The sequence below is a fragment of the Borostomias antarcticus genome, assembly GCF_949987555.1.
Source record: "Borostomias antarcticus genome assembly, chromosome: 27".
Classification (NCBI taxonomy): Eukaryota; Metazoa; Chordata; class Actinopteri; order Stomiiformes; family Stomiidae; genus Borostomias; species Borostomias antarcticus.
This window is the reverse complement of record NC_140260.1, coordinates 653976-659735: the sequence shown is the minus strand read 5'-3', so window position 1 is coordinate 659735 and position 5760 is coordinate 653976. Positions and strand designations below refer to the sequence as shown.

Sequence of the window (5760 nt, the reverse complement as noted above, 5' to 3'; positions counted from 1 at the left end):
AACGTTGCAGTGACGTTGGATTAAAGTCCTATTAGGCTAGCAATAGGATTGCAATCGGGCTATCCCGTGACGTCACTGCTTGCTTGGTTCACAGTTGAAGTAGGCAGGATTCTTTGCCAAACTGCTCCTGTCTTTTGTTCTTTTTTTAAATTTTCGCTTATATCCTTCATATTGTACTGTATTTTGAGGTGAATAACTCATCTTAGAAATGTTATTGATTGTATATTTCCCTGTTTGTTATAAATTTAATGCTTTTTCATTAATTAAAACTAACGTTTCGGTGTCGACCAAGATATCATTTTTCAAAAGACGTGTCGAGAAATCCCATTCATTCTCTCGGCATTATGGAACACTTCCACTAGGGGGCGATGAGATCACTTTCCCTCCCTATAGATGGGTTCGCCGTCTACGTCACAGCGGGGTGCGCACGCACGCAGCCTCTTTGGGAAAAAGGAACGAGCGAACGAGGAACGAACTCGCTAGCCACAGCAGCTCCGTTTCGTGTAGCTAATTATGCCTCAAAGCTGCTGTGCTGTGAACTGTACAAACAGAAAAGAACAAGATGATGGCCTCAGATTCTTCAGCATCCCCTCGAGATGTCCCCCTTTTCAGAGGAACCGCCGAAAGCTGTGGTTTAAAGCCATAAAGAGAGCAGATTGGGGACTAACAAACAGTGTGGTGCGCACTTCATCTCTGGTAAGTTTACCTCGGGGTTTTTTTCCTCATCAAATTACATTGATTTGACTGTTGGTTTAGCTATTTATTTGTTTACTTACCGGTAATAATTTAAGTAAACAGAAGTAACTCATAACCTGCACGCTAAACTAAGTTCAGGAATTGGAAGCCCAATGCTAGCTAGCTAACGTTAGCTAGTGCTAGCTAGCACGCTACCTAGTGTTAGCTAGCTAACGTTAGTTATTGCTAGCTAGCACGCTACCTAGTGTTAGCTAGCTAACGTTAGCTATTGCTAGCTAGCACGCTACCTAGTGTTAGCTAGCTAAGTCAAGGCCCGAACTTGACCAACGTTTAGACAATATTGAAAATACTCCGACAAACTATTGCAAACATTTTTTCTGTTACTGCTGGCTTTGTGTTCGCCGCAAACATTGGCAGAAAAATAAGCAAGCGAACGGTCTGAGCTGTTCTAATCTAAAATGGCCGCTGCACATGTGAATTGTTTGTTTGTTTGACTCTGCTGAATTTGAGACTCGCATTGGGAGCTCGCTCGTGTCAGGCTTTCTGAGGACATCACGAATCTTAGGCTAATTTTACATAGGCAAAGGTGAAGGCGAAGCCAAGATAATGCTTTATATATTTTCCATTTGTCTGGAAAGTAGGAGACTGAGAACAATGCCACCCACGAGGTAACCGCGGGTTACCATAGACAATAACGTTAGCTCGAAACAAAGATGGAGGCAGCTTTGTTTGCCACATTAGTAGTATGGGTGTGTATTGTTGGAGTACACGAGTCAAAAACAGGCGTTCCTGTTAAAACTGCGAGTAGTAACGTATGATTCACGGGCCTTATACATTTAATCTGTGCACTGCAGTGGCTACTGCCTAAACTAACTTCATGTTTCCCACACTGATTGACCGCCATTGACCGCATCTGTCCTGGGCCGGCAGAGAATCAAAAAAATAGAATAGTGGCGTGTCACTAATTACTTATCGGCTGTAATGACTTGTTGAATTTTTGTTTTAGTCGCTTCTTCCCCTCTGCCTACTTTCCCATAGGGTCCTTATGTGTTTATAAACTTAATATTTTTTTGTTTATTGGGCAGACTATTGCAGTGTGGAGTTTCTGGGGGAGGACACTGTCGGTTGTCCCAGTATCCTGGCTCTCCAAAAAGGATGGGGTAAGAACATGTTTGTGTGTTTGGTGTGCTACTTTTCAATTGTACAGGGAAGCGGCTACTAATGGTTTCACTCACAGTTGCAGATGTGTTCCTGGCCAATGAATGAGTCAGCCAACGGATAAAGAGCTGTGTGGAACCTAACCCTGGCTGGGCGCTCCACAGAGTCCGGGTTTTCCCAAAGTCCACAACTGGTACTGTTTGCATTTTAAGCTATTAAAAAATACTGATGGGGGTGGGGGGAAGATCATGACTCATTATTCTGAGGAAAAAAGGATGTCTGAAATGTATTGATTATGGTACTTTATGCACACAGATCATTACGAAGGTGCCAGGCTCATGGCAAAAGTCTTTGAGCAGCAGTCGTCAATGGACGAGTGCCAAGACGTTCGAAAGAGACGGCGCAACACATGCTATCACTCCAGTGACGAAGGTAATATACTAAAGTGCATTCAACAGTCCCAAAAGAGTAGTACTTTTGAAATCGAGTAATCTGAGCTAATTTACTGATATTCCACTAGATATTCCAAGCCCCGGGCAGCCATTGGTCCCCACTATGCAGGCCTAAGACCAGGTGCCGGAGTTGAAAGGCCTCTGCCAGCGGTCCAGTACAATCCACGTGTGCTGTACAATCCAGGTATGCATGTTTGTGTTAAGAATGAAATGTCTATGCCTACTGCACACTGATAGTTGGACTATTTTTTATTTATTTTGAATACCATTTTACTCATCTTGCAGATTTTCCAAGCTTGTCCCATGTGGGCGAGCGGGGCCCAGTCCCATGTATAGCACCCCAGCCAGATCATACAGCACCCCAGCCAGACCAGGTAAGAGTGGCATGTACTGCTGTGGCACCATTGACTCCATGTACCCCTCTACCTAATCGATGCTGCTCTGCAGATGCTGGTATGGGACTACTTCATGTTGCATGCAGGGATATATTTTGAGTTTCATTTAGTTTTATGTCAATGTACTTATAGCCACATCTGTGTTTATCTAGATTTCCAGAGGTCTGTACATCAGCAGTTCTCAGAGATGCGGGAGCAACTCCGTGAGCTTGCACGGACTGTGAGGGAACTGGCCCAGAGCACGCGGCCTGTGGAGTCTGGAGCCCAGGGAGAAGTGCTGGATGTACTGAACCCTGCCCAAACGGACGAGGAGCTGCAGGTCTCTGTGGCCAGGTTGAAGGACCGGGAACATCAGAGGAAGATGGTGAGTGTCTGCAGGGCGGAACTTTGTCTTATTTTTGCAGTGCAGGTAAGGGTACAGTAAATGACTGTCTTTGTTTTGCAGACACAATACCTAGGTGCCATTGGTGGCAGAGACTTGGTGGACACAGTCCGGCGGGTGCTGTCAGCTGTAGCCACACATGCGGTGTGGAGCGCCTACAGTGTGCACGGGAAGAAGGGGAAGAAGCCACTGAAGAGTATGACACTCTTCAATGTTCTAACACGTAAGAAATGGTTCATATTTTGAATATTTTTTAATACATCGTCTTTGTTCCATGACCGATGTGAATTGAAACCATTACCTTTCTTGATAACTTAAAGGTGCAGTGATGGTCTCCATGCCAAAGGCTACGATGGCGTAGGTGGCCGCCCAGCTGCAGGAGACATTGAAACATGCCCCTGCTAAATGCAGAAGGGTAAGTGATGTCTTTTTTTTTGGTTTCTCCTACCCAGTGACACTGCATGGTTCCAAAGATTGTGTACCATTTTTTTGTGCATGTATGTGCGTTGTGTATTTACGGCCATTTCATTGTGTCTTTAGGTATCTGCAGAAGTCCGCCTGAGCACAGCCCATCCAAGCACAGTCCATCTGAGCACTCCCCAGCATTCGGATGAGGAAGACTTCCCTTCCTAGCTGCCCCCCAGCCCATCTGAGCACAGCCCCCCCCCCAGCCCATCTGACGCCCACCCGCAGCCCATCTGAGCACAGCCCCCCCCCAAGCCCATCTGACGCCCACCCGCAGCCCATCTGAGCACAGCCCCCCCCCCCAGCCCATCTGAGCACAGCCCCCCCCCCCCATCTGAGCACAGCCTGCCTTTTTTTTTTTTTTTTAATAACTTTTTTTGTAAATAACTTTTTGTATTTTTTTTTTTTTAATCCTTTTTGTTTTTAAACTTGTTTATCATGTTGCAGGCCAGACATTGTGTACTTTTTTAATAAAATAAATTGTTCTTGACTGAATGGTGTTGTGTCATAACTTTTGTACCATAATTTTGCTTGCTGCATTGACTATGACATTAATAGGCTCTTTGCACAAGCTCCACTACTTCCTGACACTCTACAGGCGTATTTCTTTCCTGTCCTATACTAGTGGATGGAAGTGATTGATCAGGTGTGCTGCACACCGGATTCATCGCTATTGCTATCCAATAGTATAGGACGGTAAAGAAATATGCCTGTAGAGTTTCAGGAAGTAGTGGAGCTTGTGCAAGGAGCGGATTTGTTTTGTAATGCAAATTATAAATGTAGCCAACGGAAGTGTAGACCACGTTGCAGCAACGTAACAAAGTAATATATAAACGTGTATACAACGTTGCAGCAATATACATCGAAATCATCGCGGAAATCACAACGTTATGTGCACATTGCAGGCACGTTGCAGACACGTTGGACCTGCACGTTGCAGCAACTTGTGTGCAGATACCGCGTTTGCGTTGCATGCACGTTTAACTTGACGTTGAGTGGACCATACAAAAGTCTAAATTGCACGTTTCTGCAACATTGCTGCAACCTGATTGTGTTAGTAGGGAACGCGGAAGACTGCAAACGGAGGTGGAATGATTTGAAAAGACGAACAAAGGAAAAATTGTCATTTTATGTTATGCAAGTTGCAGCACGATGATGCTGCAATGTTATACACATGTTATATGAGGCAATGTTATACACTCCCCCAAAAGTATGCCAGATCATGATCTGGCATACTTTTGAGGGAGTGTATAACATTGCCCCACCGGTACGATCTAGACATCTAAACGGCTTTTCAGGATTCCAAATGTGCACTCAATCACACCGCGCGTCCTGATGTGAGCCCAGTTGTACGCCGCCTCTCCAACGTTGGAAGGATTACGCACGGGAGTCAACATCCATGGCTGAAGATGATACCTGCCGTCACCTATGATACAAAAGCAAAATATTTTCAAGACCATTCAAATAAAAAAAATATTGTGTAGGCTATGTTTTTATTTATTTATACCTATATCGGCCCCCAGCCGTTCAATGAACAGCTATAGGGAATGCGCAGTTTCGCGTATAGACTATTATACGCACAGTTTCGTGCTATGTAGGCTATTATAAATAAGTATTATTCATTGGGGGAGCTTGGACTCGCTGGGGACGGGTGGAGAGACGCATAGTCAACTGAGCCTCCCCAGACGCGACTTCATCCTCCAGTTGGCTGAAGAGCTGCGCGCTCTGGTGTCCAAACAGCTACTGCGGTGGTTCTAGTGTTAAATCAAAAAGTGACCTTCTTCTAAATATTCTCTTACGAACAACATGCCTGGCATTGCGATGCCGAATTCGCCTCTCAACAATCACTGCTGCCATGATCAGCGGAAAGGCTGGCCATTACACCCCTTGCGCTTAAATACCACCACGTCTCTGAAAACGCAATTAATTTCACTTTAACTGCGTGAGGCAATTTGCGCCGATCTTTGTGAATTGGGCGGGTTTTGCAATAATGTTCATTTGCATAGAAAGGGGAACATTCTCCGACCATATTACCTAATTTAAATATCAGCTAATAACACCGGCGCAGAGAAACGCAATGACGAAGGCAACGCAGTTAACACCATATTTCACCCTTTGCGAGGGCTTTGTGAATAGCAAACATTATTTTTGACTTATTTGCACAGGTTTTGCGTCAGGAAAAGCTGCGCAATCCTTTAGTGAATTCGCTCCA

General features: G+C 44.9%; 1 long non-coding RNA gene across 1 annotated transcript; it reads left to right on the top strand.

The window, feature by feature from the left end:
• The first annotated feature begins 580 nt into the window (after positions 1-580).
• Positions 581-3058, top strand: LOC311326376. Its single transcript, XR_014631051.1, has 7 exons — positions 581-696; positions 1782-1856; positions 1934-2047; positions 2170-2286; positions 2375-2490; positions 2592-2680; positions 2854-3058. It is a non-coding gene; the product is annotated as an uncharacterized lncRNA (long non-coding RNA).
• The last annotated feature ends 2702 nt before the right edge of the window (positions 3059-5760 follow it).